Source organism: Sapajus apella, unplaced genomic scaffold (assembly GCF_009761245.1).
Source record: "Sapajus apella isolate SASKATOON/1434 unplaced genomic scaffold, GSC_monkey_1.0 scaffold12, whole genome shotgun sequence".
NCBI classification, from domain to species: domain Eukaryota; kingdom Metazoa; phylum Chordata; class Mammalia; order Primates; family Cebidae; genus Sapajus; species Sapajus apella.
In genome coordinates, this window is record NW_022436952.1 from 34,843,557 (window position 1) to 34,857,820 (window position 14,264).

A 14,264-nucleotide genomic window follows, 5' to 3' on the forward strand; every position below is an offset into this window, starting at 1 on the left:
GTGATTTTTTTGGTTCATATTTTTGTTTTATTTTATTTTATTTGAGACAGTCTCATTCTTGCCCAGGATGGAGTGCTGTGGCACAATCTTCGCTTATTATGCGTTGAGAGTGTCCAGGTTCTTGTCATTTTGAACAAAAAAATTAAGACAAACAAACAAAATAAGAAAAGAATGAAGCAATAAAAGCAGGTATTTATTGAAAACGAAAGTACATTCCACAGTAATGGGAGCAGGCCTGAGCATAGGGGCTCAAAAGCCCCTGTTTGCAGAATCTTCTGGGGTTCAAATACCAGCTAGAGGTTTCCCATAGGCCACTTGGTGTTCACCCCATGTAAATGAGTGGTGGCCCATAATCAGTCTGATTGGTTATGGAAAGCAACCAATCAGAGGCTGAAGTGAAGTTACAAAGGTTACACTCTTATGCAGAAAACAACCAATCAGAGGCTAAAGTGAAGTTACAAAGTTGCACTCCTATGCAAAAGAAGACTTGACCCCACAATCAGTCTGACTGGATGCTTTCCACAACCAATCAGAGGCTGAAGTGAAGTTGCAAAGTTACACTCCTATGCAAACGTCTGATTGGTTGCAGAAAGCCAATCAGAGGTACTTTCAATTTTCCATCTGCCAAGCAGAAAGTGGGGAGTTGGGGTTGCGAAGGGAGTAGTGTCTGGTTCTTTTGTTACTTAGGTGTGGAAAGTTGGGGGTTTTCCTTTTGATTTAGTTCTAGGAAGTCAGGGTGAACCCTTAGGTTCCCTGCCTCCAGACCCTATTTTCCTGCCTCATCGCGCCGCTAAGAGACATGAGGAATTGTAACAGCTTCATGCCAACTTGGTGCATAGTCCCTACCTATTAGAGATCGTGGAACTCTCACCCTACTCTGTCTAGTGGAGACAGGGTGGCGTGTTGATGGCCAGGGGTGGTGTTTTCACCTAGAACTGACTAGAAACCTTGTCACATGATCTTCTGAAGCTTGATGGTCTCTATGTGAGAGGAAATGAATTTGGTTAAAAGATTTAACAGGAACCTCATAGGGTAGATACCTATGCTGTCAGCAATGTTTGTTGTAGAGATTAATTGAAAGACTGTGCTTAATTACTATGAAGGAAGTGATTCCATAAGTTTGGAAGGGGGCAGTATAAAAATGGCCACTATCATCCAGAGCAGGTGATCTCTCCTTCCATGTTTTAACAAGTACCTTATCTCCTGGCCTGATTTGGGGTTGCTGGGATTGGCCAAGGCTCAGCTATTTTTACAGGCACATATTCCTAAGTTAGGTTATAGTTCGTCCACAAGGACTGCAATAGTAGGACGAGATCATGGAATTCTCACCCTACTCTGTCTAGTAGAGACTAGTATGGAGTCCTTCTCAGGCCATATTTAATTTGTTTTAACAATTTCCCCTCTTTTGAGAAATTGACCAAAACTTTAGTCACTGATGTCAGTATCACCATTGTAAAGGTACTTATTTGGTCTTGAAACCCACTGAGAAACAGTAAAACAACAGTGGGTTTTATAATGTGGGAACAAGGACTGAGTAGGGGGGTGGAACATCCTGTTTGCAGGAGAAAAACAAAACCTGGTCTCTCTTAGGATCTATGTGTTTCCTTGAAGTCTTAGAATAAGCAACTACATTTTGGTTTGGTTTGGTTTGTTGGGGCCTAGCACCTGAGCTCAGTTCAAAACACTAGCCTCTCATAATTTTGTTTAAAAAAATTCTCCCTTTTTGTTCAGGTTCTCACTTGGGTGAGAGTGTGACCAACGTTTAGGGCCTTAGCACCACTCTCATTTACCATCATTTTGGGTTTCCAGTCTCACCACGTCATTCATAGGTTATGGTATCCTCATGGTTGCACATTTCTTTCAGCTCTTGTCATTCCAGTTGAAGAGAGACCATTTGACATTGTAGAGACAGCTGCATCCAAGCATGTAAAGCCTTTGAGAGACTACAGGGCAACAAGGAGATTATTATTATGACTACTGGGAGCATAATACCAAGAGTTTGGAGCATACTTTGTACCCAGGGTCCCCATAAACCAAACTACCTAAAATTAAATAGATCAAAGAATGCGCTAAAGAATATACTGACTTAACTAAGAAACCTCTCTGTTAATTCCTGCAACTAAATCTCTATAATCTTCATTTGATGTATTTCTCCATAGGCCACAAGTGCCAGCAGCTGCCCAGATACTTCTCTGTTCAGCCAATTCTATCATAACTTTCACAATAGGATTTAAAGTCTGTTGTGTAACTATAATTTTACAGTAGATGTTCTCATAAGATCCAGTCTTTGGGTTCTAGATTGTAAAGGGGTTGACTGTCCTCAGTGAACAATAAAAAGCTTTCTTTACCTGGTGAAAATACACTGTAGCATAGTAATCTACTGTTATAACATCAGCCCTCTTACATAGGAAAGCTTTTGTACAACCAGAAAGCATGCATTGAAAATGACAATTGAAATGATTAATGGCCCATGAGGTAACCAAATGTACCTGAAGCTTTGATTGTCTTCCCAGGAATATGGATTTGACAAACAAAACATTGGTTATAAACTACTTTAGCGATGTATAAGTCAACACACCAATATATATTTAATTTAGATCGTTTTATCTTGTCTCTGATGAGTCACGGAATGCATAACCTTTAATAACAAAAGCTTTAAGAACTCAGGAAGGGCAAGCTTGCCGTCCTGGTTCTCTGTGAGTCCATGCTTACCATTGGACTTATGTCCTCTTGAATACCAGTTGTTTCTCCAATTTAGGTGCATAGCACTGACAACTGATGGGTTATAATAGGTAATTTGACTTAGACCATGGAGTTCGTTCAAATTGTGTATCTAAACAATTTTAATATCAGCTGATTTAGCATGCAAATCTGCCAAAGTATTTTCTTGGTAGTCAATTTTTATTCTACTTGGGTTAGCACTTTTATACAAGGAAATTTGGTTATTTCTGTGGTTACAGTAACTGAACATAATAAACATAATTATGATTGATAGCATATACTCAGACATATTTCGAATTTTAGAAATCCCATGCAATTTTGTAACATATATTAATATTCACTGAAATATAACCCAAAGAAAATTAAACATTTTTTTATTTTGACAGTGCTTCCCATGTAGCTAAACATGTAAGCTGAAATTTAATTTTGGGAAGCCTATTATGTTAAAGGTTTACAAAAATTTATATTCCCATGCCTTCTCATAATCTTTTACCATTCATTCAACTGGTGTACATAGAGAGAGAGTGGCCAGAGGTCCGACATGTAAGAAATTCTTGCCCTTTTGCCAGCGTGTCAGGTTTCTGGGTTCTCTCTTCCTCAGCAGTCCTGGTGACCCCGGCTCAACTATATGCAAACACAAACATTGCCATGAATTAAGAATATTTACAGACTGGGCACAGTGGCTCAAGCCTGTAATCCCAGCACTTTGGGAGGCCAAAGTGGGTGGATCACCTGAGGTCAGGAGTTCGAGACCAGCCTGGCCATCATGGTGAAACACTGCCTCAATTAAAAATACAAAAATTAGCTGGTCATGGTGGTGGACACCTGTAATCCCAGCTACTTGGGAGGCTGAGGCACGAGAATCACTTGAACCCAGGAGACAGAGGTTCTGGGCATGTATACACACACAGAAACAAAGATTCAATAGTTTTTATCTTGGAACCCCAGCCATGAGACAGCAATACAAGCTCACCAGTTTTACTTTGTTTGCCCCAATAGGTCATCCAATGAAGGCCATGAACCAAAATTTTGGGTAAAATCGTTTTCATGGTAGTTTGACTTTTTTAAGTCCAGACCTCTCCAGATTCCAAAGAACACTGGGACCAAACAGCACCAAAGGAGAGCAACACATTAATCAGCTCCAACCCTGCTTAGAACAGCACATGAGTCACCATGTCCTGCTTGATTTGGATTTTCTGAACAGCGTGTATCACTACCTGACACTGCATGATCTATTTATTACTTCTTCCCTTTCAGAATATAAGCTCCATAAGGGCAGAGATTTTATTGTCTTGTTCTCTGCTGACCCCCAATATCTAGATCAGTGCCTGGAGCTTAGTGCTCAGTAAGCACTTGCATATGGAGTGAAAATAAAGCTTAGCTATCATCACTGTCATGCTTCAGTGGGGATGAACCCACACCTAGCACCAAGAGGCCCACCAGGGCGTGGCAGCTACTGGGAGGCAGGAGGTTTATGCACATGGGAAACACTCAGACAGGGTAAGGCAGCAGCATTGGAAAGAGAATGAAGGTTGACCTGAATTAAAGTGTCGCAATTTTAAATTTCTGGTTCGACTGAGGCCATGTTTGTTTTAAGTGTTCAGGCCCTTTTATGGACTAGTAAATGGCTTTCCAAGGAAAGGGCCACCAGCCAAGAAAGGATTTGTGTACACACTGATCAGGCTTTCTCTGAGCTATGGGTGTGGACAGAGACCATAGCAAAAGGCCGTCCTTCTTGGAGGAGTGAAAGTAAGCAAACACTCAGAACTGCTGTGGGTCTGGCTGGATCGAGGGGGCAGGAACAGGAAGCAAGGAGAAAGAAAAAGTGTGGAGGAGGGTAGAGAGCTAGCAGGGCAGCCCTGAGCCACTGGGGACACAGGGCAAGTCTGCTTTTGCTCTAAGTTAAGACAGCTGGGCCAGCGGACGTTGAAAACCTGAGCAGGGTTTCCTTAGAGGAAAAGGCATGCGCATAGGGCATGTGGATCTGGCAGTTGACGCTGGGGGTGGGGAGGATGTACTCTTGGCAAAAACACTTAAAATCTTCAAAAGACTTCCCTGAAAAGCTCTAAAGCTGTCTTCTCTTGCCCATTCCCATATTTTACCATGTCCCTCTGGCAGCCGATAGAAATCTCTTGCTTTAAGTATTTTGGGAGTGATGTGTAGATGTGCGTACAAGAAATTAAATCCCATATTTTAGTCAATGCAGAGAAGCTAGGTTCAAGGATGGGCTTAATGCTATAAATAAAGTCATTTGGGTGTCTGGCTCTAAATCTGATACATCATCATCTCTTCCTTTTAACTTTCAGCATGATCATATTAATTATAACCACTGCCATTTTTGAGATTTTGTTCATGTCAGGTACTGTGCTAGGTACTTTACATAGATTACATAATTATTACAATAATCTCTCAAAATAGATATTATTCTCCCTCACTTTACGTAGAAGGAAACGAGGGCTCAAAGAAGTTAAATACGTTTCTCCAGCTGGTAAGTGGTAAACCTAGGATCTAAACTAGAACTATCTATCTGAAAAGCTGTGCTGTAAGACAACATCACCCACCAACTAGCCTGGTGCCTGGCCCATAATATACGCCCAAAATATTTAGTTTGGGATGACCTGAAGTAACACATTTTCATGATATCATTCACTGAGTGCATACTGTGTTCAAGGTGCTTCACAGGGGACACCTCATTTAATTATCTCAACAAGTCAGGGAAGGAAGAATTATGTCCACTTTATACAGGGGTACACTGAGTATCTGGGAGGTGCTGGAACTTGTCTGAGAGGCCACAACTAGCAACTGGCAAATATGAGATAAGAAGCTAAGTCTGCCTGACCCCGAGCCATGGGTCTTCTCCTTTACGCCCCCTTTCTGTGTTCTCTCAGTCTTGGAAAGAACATCAACTTTCACTTTGCCTCTGACAGGTTCCCCCAGGGCCTGATAGACTTCTAATGAAATTTCATTGCCATAAACCTTTTTTCTTTTTTCTTAATGTTTGTGAAATCTACCTTGGTTTAAATATCTAATGATAATGCCTTAAGCCAAAACATTGTGTTGGTGTAAGAAACACTTTCATGTACGTTGTTTAATTTTTCACCACAACCGTGTGCATTACATCACCATTTTACAGATGTGGAAGCAGAAGTGGCCAAGGGATGACCCGACTGTAAGTTCAGCCAAGGATCCTTCCATGCCACCAGGCTGCCCCTAAGAACAAAGTCAAGTTCAAACTGGGGAGTGTGAGATAAGAGACGGGGAAGAGGGATAGAGGTGAGTCAGAATCTGTTTTCCTCCATTTCTTGACCACCTTAGAAACTACCTCCCTCACCTACCCCATGCCATGTTCCATGTCTCAGTGACCCTCTTGTGTTTGAACCCAAACCTGCCTCTTAAAGTGGAAGGGAAACAGCACATCCTGGTACAGGGTAATTGATCAGAACAGCAAAAGTGCCTTAGGTTGCTCAAAGGCACTGTTGTCCTGTCTTGGTCCTCTTTGTATTTCCCTGTAGGCTCTAACTAAGGAACACCCAACTGCTTGGCCCAGAAGTCATGCCTAATACCTCTCATGACTCCAGTACCTCTGCCTCCAGCAGCCCCACCTGCCCCCAACCTCTGTGACAGTGACCCTCTCCCTTTGTACATACTTGTACACAGGTTCCCCACGTACATACATGCACATACTCACACACATGTACACACACATTTACACATGCAGGACTCTGGAGCCAGAGTAGAGGCTGTGTCCCAGGCACTACCTGCTGGCTCCCACCTATGGTTTGGGGACCATACCTGTTCCAGCTCTGTTCCCAGGGTGGGGAAGGGAGGTGGGGGTGGGGGGAGTAGTGGAGCATGGCTCCTGAGATCCGGCCCCCAGACTGACAGACGGACAGACAGACATGCAGACACCAGGCTGAAGCACATGTAATATAGACCACGTATGTTTACAATGTTGTATATAAATGGGACAACTCCTCGCCCTTACCTGTCCCCTCCCTCTTTGGTTGTATGATTTCCTTCTTTTTTTAAGAACACCTGGAAGCAGTGCCTCCTTCAGGGTTGGCTGGGGACTCGGCCCATCCATCTCTGGGATATCTGCCTCTCTCTCTCCTGTGGTGTCCCTTCCCTCTCCCATGTGCTCGGTATTCAGTGGTGTATATTTCTTCTCCCAGACATGGGGCACTTGCCCCAAGGGACATGATCCTCTCCTTAGTCTTAGCTCATGGGGCTTTTTATAAGGAGTTGGGGGTTAGAGGCAGGAAACGGGAACCAAGCTGAAGCAGAGGCTGAGATGGGGGGCTGGAGGACAGTGCTCCTGGCCACCCAGCCTCTGCTGAGAACCATTCCTGGGATTAGAGCTGCCCTTCCCAGGGAAAAAAGTGTCTCCCCAACACTCCTGTGGGCCCTATACAGATGCTGTGTCTGTATATTCTATACAAAGGTACTTGTCCTTTCCCTTTGTAAACTACATTTGGCATGGTTTAAGCCAGTATAAACAGTTAAAAAAAAAAAAAAAAAGAGAGAGAGAGAGAGAGAGAGAGATCTGAGCTGTCAGCAGAAGCAGCTGGAGGCCAGGGTTAGAAACTCGGGAAGGAAAGACCTTTGCCATGGCTGAACATTTCAGACACGTAATTAGATGTCCTGTCTGTCTAAATGATCTTGAAGAACCGGTGCAACTGAAATGTGGATATGCCTGCTGCCTCCAATTCATCAATTCACTGCAGAAGGAGCCCCATGGGGAAGGCGTACTATGCCCCTTATGCACTGTGGCCTCTCAGAAGAATGACATCAAGCCCAAGTACAAGCTGAGGGCACTGATTTCCATCATCAAGGAATTAGAGCCCAAGCTGAAATCTATTCTAAGGATGAAGAAGTTTCAAGTGGATATGACCTTGGATGTGGACACAGCCAGCAACTCTTACCATTTCTGAAGACCTGAGGAGCGTCCGATGTGGAGATTTCAGACAGAACAGGAAAGAGCAGGCTGAAAGGTTCAGCTCCGCACTGTGCGTCCTGGAGACCTCTCGCTTCACTTCCTGCCGCCATTACTGGGAGGTGGATGTGGGCACCAGCAAAATATGGGATGTGGGCATTTGTAAGGAATCTGTGAATCGACAGGGGGACGTTGTACTTTCTTCAGAACTCGGCTTCTGGACTGTGGGTTCCAGAAAAGGACAGATCTTTGCCGCCAGCATTACGCCTTTGACTTTTCTCTGGGTGAGTCCCCAGTTGCACAGAGTGGGGATTTACCTGGATGTAGGTAGGAGGTCCATTTCCTTTTATAATGTTAGTGATGGGTGCCATATCTACACATTCAATGACATTCCTGTTATCGAGCCACTGCGTCCATTTTTTTCTCATAAATGTGAAATTCAAGATGATCAGAGCTTCCTATCTGTCCTGTGATCAATCCAGACAGTGCCAGTCCCCTAGTTTATTCTGAAGAAAGAAAATAAACATTTGAACATAATCATCGATAGCAAGTTTCCGTATGCCCGTAGCCAGAGCTAAGAACATTTCTGCTAGATACACATAGGTACAAAGAGATAGAAGGGAAACATCAGTCATTTTGTAAACCACGAACAGAAAGCAATTATATTAATTAGGGGAAAATTACATTTTACGTATAAAGTTTGTCATATTTTCTTTGGGGCTTACATTTATTCTTTTGTTCAATAAATATTTTGAAATTTCAGATTTATTTGTCAATATTTTCTATTTTCTGCAAGATCAATGTACTATGTGTTATGGAAGTTATGAACTAAATAATAATTCGAATGTGAGCCAACAGAGTAATTGATTTTTCAAATGATAAGAACTTATTTGAATACAGTAAAGTTATATATATATATATGTCTATGTATTCAGTTTAACCCAACAACTAAACACTCACATTCAAGTGTACACTGAGTATTTGCCAGAGTAGATATGTGGGGTCATAGACAAAACTCATTAATATTAAAATTGAAATAATATACATCCCATTCTCTAATGGCAACAAAGTTGTTAGAAATCAGTAATGGGAAGAAATCCATGAATCCTTTAAATCCATGGAAATTAACCCTTTTATTTATTTTTTTATTTTTTATTATTATTTTTTTTTGAGACGGAGTTTCACTCTTGTTACCCAGGCTGGAGTGCAATGGCGCGATCTCGGCTCACCGCAACCTCCGCCTCCTGGGTTCAGGCAATTCTCCTGCCTCAGCCTCCTGAGTAGCTGGGATTACAGGCACGCGCCACCATGCCCAGCTAATTTTTTGTATTTTTAGTAGGGATGGGGTTTCACCATGTTGACCAGGATGGTCTCGATCTCTTTGACCTCATGGTCCACCCGCCTCGGCCTCCCAAAGTGCTGGGATTACAGGCGTGAGCCACCGCGCCCAGTCGGAAATTAACCCTTTTAAATAAATCCTGATCAAATATTAAATTACGCTGGAAATTACAACTATCCTGAACTGAATTAAAGTAAAATTCACAAAAATTGTAGATGCAGTTAAAAAAAACAAACAAAAAAAAAAAAAAACACAAAGGACTTTGGCAGGAATCTGCATTTCCCTCTAGACTAAGCCAGATCTCAGTGCTTGGGTCAAGTGGAGCCAGAGACAGTGGGACCCTCTTAGAACTCCAGGGACAGTCAACTTTCAGGAGGTGGTGCTGAGAAGAGAGTCCTCACAGAGTTCTGGGTCAGCCACGATGGCATTTCCCCAGGACAACTGTGGGCTTGAGGAGACTTATGTCACTATCTGGCATTTTTCTAAACCCAAGCAGGGCTTTAGAATACCCAGAGCCATCACAGGATTCAGGATCTGTCTCAGGACAGCAGGAACCTAGCGGAGAAGCCCAGTTCTGGGGTCTGGAGCTAACAGCCCCCAGATTACCTTCAGTCCACTTCTAGTTACCCGCCTAAGCAGCAGCCTCTCCATCCTCTTGAAATCCCCAGGATCAATGAGACAGAGTCCTGTGAGAGAGAACCATGGAGAGAATGGTGAGGGCTCTGGTACCTCCACGCGGAACCTAACACACACTTCCAGATCTGCTGACAACCTAAAACCAAGAAAGTGCACTTCAAAGAGTGGTCACTGGGTGTCACCACTGCTTCTTAGGCAAGTGCCCTGGTCTGTGAGCTAATGTCGAAGGTCGCTGGGGAGAGAAAAATTCCTTCTTGGAGACTCTGTTTACAGGCCTGATATCTCCTGTGCTTCCCTTGAGCTCCATGACATTCACATTCCTCTCACCCCCTGGTCCTACTGCCTGGCCTGGATCACACAGGCCACCACCAAGCTGCTCTCTTGCTCTTCTCTCCTTCCCAGCTCCCTTGGCAAAACACAAACTCCGTGTTCTCCATGCTGGCACTGGAGCATGTAGTTAGGGAAAGTCACCCAAGGCTGGCTTTGCTTTTGATTCATGATCACAAATCTTAAACAGACGCTTATTCTTGGTCATCCATCTGTGCATAAGTGTCCAGCTCTCACTCTCTCACTCCCTCAAACAACTTCATATGGAATCTTCAAACCTCCCATGCCCCTGTTCTGCTTGTACTTGTTCCATTTATAAAGAAATACTAACTCCCTGTTTTCATCACCTAACCCCACCAAAATGTGTATGTATCTTCTCCTCTTTCACCTCTACTCTGTACCTCATCTCCCCTTACTTTCTTGAGGTCCTTTGGCTTTCTCTACTTTTTTCTGGATTAATATCACCCTCTATCCTAAAGAATTCCCAGCAATGAACAATTAAGCTCTAATATCCCTCATCTTAAAAAAAAAAAATTCTTTATACCAAGTGACTCTCCAGTTACCAGTCTGAGTCCCTCTTCTCTTTCAAACTAGATTTCACCTTTCATCTCAACACCATTAAAAAAAAAAAAAAAAATGCTGTCTCTATTAACTACCCCCCATTCACTCTTCAACCTACTCAAATCTGGCTGATGCCCAGCGTGCTCCACTGAGTTGATTTCTCAGGGTCACCATGACCTCCATGTTACCAAATGGGCAAAAATATCCTCACATTTCCACCAGGATTGTGGACACCAGTCTGGACAATGTTCTCCCTCTTGGCTTCCATGACCCCACCCTCTCCTGATTTTCTTAGATTTATCCTTGGTTTCCTTTGTTGGTTCCTTCACTCTCTGATATTAAATACTAGAATTTTCAGTCTTTTTCTTGGATAGTTTTCTCTTTTTCTTTTTACCCTATCTACCTGAATAATCTCACCCATTCCTATTGATCTATACATCACCTTTTGATGCTGATGGCTCCTAGATTTGTATTTTGGGCCCGGTTCACAACTTCACTTGCACATTCGTGAGCATGTCCAGAATGGAATTCTCAATTTCTTTCGTATTTAGTCTTCTCCATCTCCGTAAATTGCACTGCTGTTGCCCACAATGCCCAAGCCCCAAACACAAGAATCAGCATTTTCTTCACGCTCATATTCATTCCATGAGCACCTTCTATTCTCTCTCCAAAATTCATTTCAGATTTCTCACTTCTGCTTTCCCCCTCATCTGAACCACCATCACCTCCCTATGAAACTGACACAGAACATTTCTAACTTTCTCATTTCCACACTTTTTGATCCAGCAGCAACAGAGGTGTAAAAACTAAGTCAGTGCTGGGACCATTCTGTTTCTTAATCTGGTATATATATATGTAGAACTTTGTGGTGTGCTTAAGATTTGTACACTTTGCTCTAGGTTATATCTCAAATAAAAACAAAAACAACAACAACAACAACAACAAAACAACAAAATGAAGCCAGGTTCATTGGTACGTGCCTGTAATCCAGGCTACTTGGGAGGTCAAGGCAGGAGGATGGCTTGAGCCCAGGAACTTAAGACTGGCCTGGGCAACATAGAAAGACCCTGTCTGAGAACAAAACACCTAAGTAAAATGCCGATTCCCCCTTTTTTTTTTTTTCTTTTTTACGAGTCTCAAAGATCTGATGGTTTAAAAAAAAATGCCAATTCTCTAGTTAAAATTCTTCAGTGGTGTCCCTCTGAACTTAGGGTAAAAACCAAGACCTGCATCACTTGGCCCCAGTTTTTCCCTCCAGCTTTATCTCCTATTGTATTTCTGCCTTGCTTGCTGGAGCCCAGCTGTCCCAGCTTCATTTAGTTTCCCCAATAATCCAAGAACTGTCCTGCCTGCCTCAGGGTCTTTGCTCAGCCTGTTTCCTTAGCCCAGGACCCTTCCCCATTCTTAGGACCTTCTCCATCATGTCACCTACCCAGGCTTTCCCAGGCTCCCTGCCCCCCGCCCCCCATCTAGACCATGTCTTCCCATTTATCCTTTCTGCTCCTTACTGTGGGTTTTTTTTTTTTAGACAGGGTTTCACTCCTGTGGCCGAGGCTGGAGTGCAATGGTATAATCTCGGTTTGCTGCAACCTCTGCTTCCTGGGCTCAAGCAATTCTACTGCCTCAGAATCCCAAGTAGCTGGGACTACAGGCACGTGCCACCACACCCAGCTAATTGCTGTATTTTTAATAGAGATGAGGTTTCACCATATTGCTCAAACTGGTGTCCACCTCTGCCTCCCAAAGTGCTGGGATTACAGGTATGAGCCACCATCACTTCCCACAGTCAAGAGCTGTGGTCCAGCCGGGCGCGGTGGCTCAAGCCTGTAATCCCAGCACTTTGGGAGGCCGAGGCAGGTGGATCACGAGGTCAAGAGATCGAGACCATCCTGGTCAACACGGTGAAACCCCGTCTCTACTAAAACTACAAAAAATTAGCTGGGCATGGTGGCGCGTGCGTGTAATCCCAGCTACTCAGGAGGCTGAGGCAGGAGAATTGCCTGAACCCAGGAGGCGGAGGTTGCGGTGAGCCGAGATCGCGCCATTGCACTCCAGCCTGGGTAACAAGAGCGAAACTCCGTCTCAAAAAAAAAAAAAAAAAAAAAAAAAAAAGAGCTGTGGTCTGATCCAACACCCAGTACTCATGGCTTCTATAAATTCATGTACAAGTGGACCATATGCGACCTTCAAGTTGAATGATGAATTTAAAAAAAAAATCATAAACCACCTAAAGGAACAACGGCAGGCATATGATGAAATAGGCTATTGTACCGTGAAAGGAAAATAAATATTGGGACCCCAAAATCACTAAAGTAAAGGGAAAAGTCCAACTGGGAGCTGCTTAGGACAAACCTGCCTCCCATTGATTTTATAAACCTATTATAATTGTCTTTTTTCCACAGTTGGGACCAGATTATACATTTGACACTTGTACACTTATTACACGTTATTATATAAAAGTGCTACACAGATAGCCAATGCCAAAATTCTTATACTCAAAGAGCAAGCAGATACCTTTTGCATTAGTTCCTATAAATCGTGGCAGAGGTGCTTTAAAAATCGCCTTTCCTCATAGGAGTCTAAACAATGTCTCAACACTGTCAAGAGCCATAGCAATCTACACAAGCCAGGTAAAGGGAAGATTAGGGCCAAGCAAAGGTTGGGGGCGGGGACTGGAGAGGCAAGCACAGGTGGATAGGGAGAAAGCCAGAAGCTGGCAGCAGTCCTCATTACCCTGCAAGTTTGGGCAATACTGTCTACTTTCAAGCTCCCCTCTCCCTGGATTAATACGCCCACATCTATGCCCCTCACCTTGCCCTCAATCCTGTGTGATCTCAGTTCATTCTGGCGCAGCAGTCTCCACCCTCAGTCTGGAGTGAGGAGAGACGATGGATATACAATGTCACAGATCTAGTTGTGTCCTCCAAAGAATAAAATGGGTAAGTGCAAAACAGGGGAGTAGTATGCATAAGAAATTTAAGGCCATTGACAACAAGCACATGCACACGTGCACACACAGCTTGCACAAGAGAAAATGCCTTTATTATTTTCGTGAAGTCAGTCAGAGGCCAAAAACACAGGCCCATGAGACTAGGTGTGCAGCAGTGAAACTCCTCCTGTAGCAGGACGGCTTCTCAGACACCTTGTCTTCCAAGCCAGCCTTCTAACACATCCAGTTTTCCGACAAATGCAGTCATTTTAACAAGGCCATTCAGAACAACTTCATTTATTCAAAAGCTCTTCTGAGAGGATCTCTGCTTAACTGCGCCAAGGATCTCTCTGCCAGTGATGGCTCTTCTGTGGTTGTAGAAGGACAGTCTAAATGCCTCCAGGCTAACCCATTCCAGTTGCCCAGCATTCAGAGCACCTAGTGCATACAAGACCCAGGAGCGCCCGCTGAAGTCAGGGTGGGTCTAGGGGAGAAAGGGCACAGAGGTGAGACAGAAGTAAAGGCTTCCCACAGTGAACAGTTGTGGTCTGACCCAACACCCAGTACTCATGATTTCTATGAATTTATGTACAAGTGGAACATAAATGACCTTCAAGTTGAATGTTGAATTTTAAAAAACCCATAAACCACCTAAAGGGTCAACAACAGGCATTTGATGAAACAGCCTATTGTACTATAAAAGGAAAATAAATCTTGGGACCCCAAAATCACTAAGCTAAAGGGAAAAGTCAAACTGGGAACTGCTTAGGACAAACCTACCTCCCATTCTATTCAAAGTCACCTTTCTACTGAGATAC

The 14,264-nt window shown here is 43.5% G+C and overlaps 2 long non-coding RNA genes and 1 pseudogene across 3 annotated transcripts in view; 1 reads left to right on the forward strand and 2 right to left on the reverse strand.

The window, feature by feature from the left end:
• Positions 1 to 172: 172 nt before the first annotated feature.
• LOC116553424 lies at positions 173 to 2,969 on the reverse strand. Its single transcript, XR_004269742.1, has 2 exons — positions 1,791 to 2,969; positions 173 to 980 (listed from the first exon to the last, which is right to left on the reverse strand). It is a non-coding gene; the product is annotated as an uncharacterized LOC116553424 (long non-coding RNA).
• A 4,286-nt stretch (positions 2,970 to 7,255) lies between these two features.
• On the forward strand, positions 7,256 to 8,497 carry LOC116553425 (annotated as a pseudogene).
• A 5,040-nt stretch (positions 8,498 to 13,537) lies between these two features.
• LOC116553426 overlaps positions 13,538 to 14,264 on the reverse strand; it is a 24,019-nt gene continuing 23,292 nt past the window's right edge. For both annotated transcript variants that reach the window (XR_004269744.1, XR_004269743.1), the window contains exon 2: positions 13,538 to 13,930. This is a non-coding gene — a long non-coding RNA (uncharacterized LOC116553426). The remainder of the gene's footprint in view (positions 13,931 to 14,264) is intronic.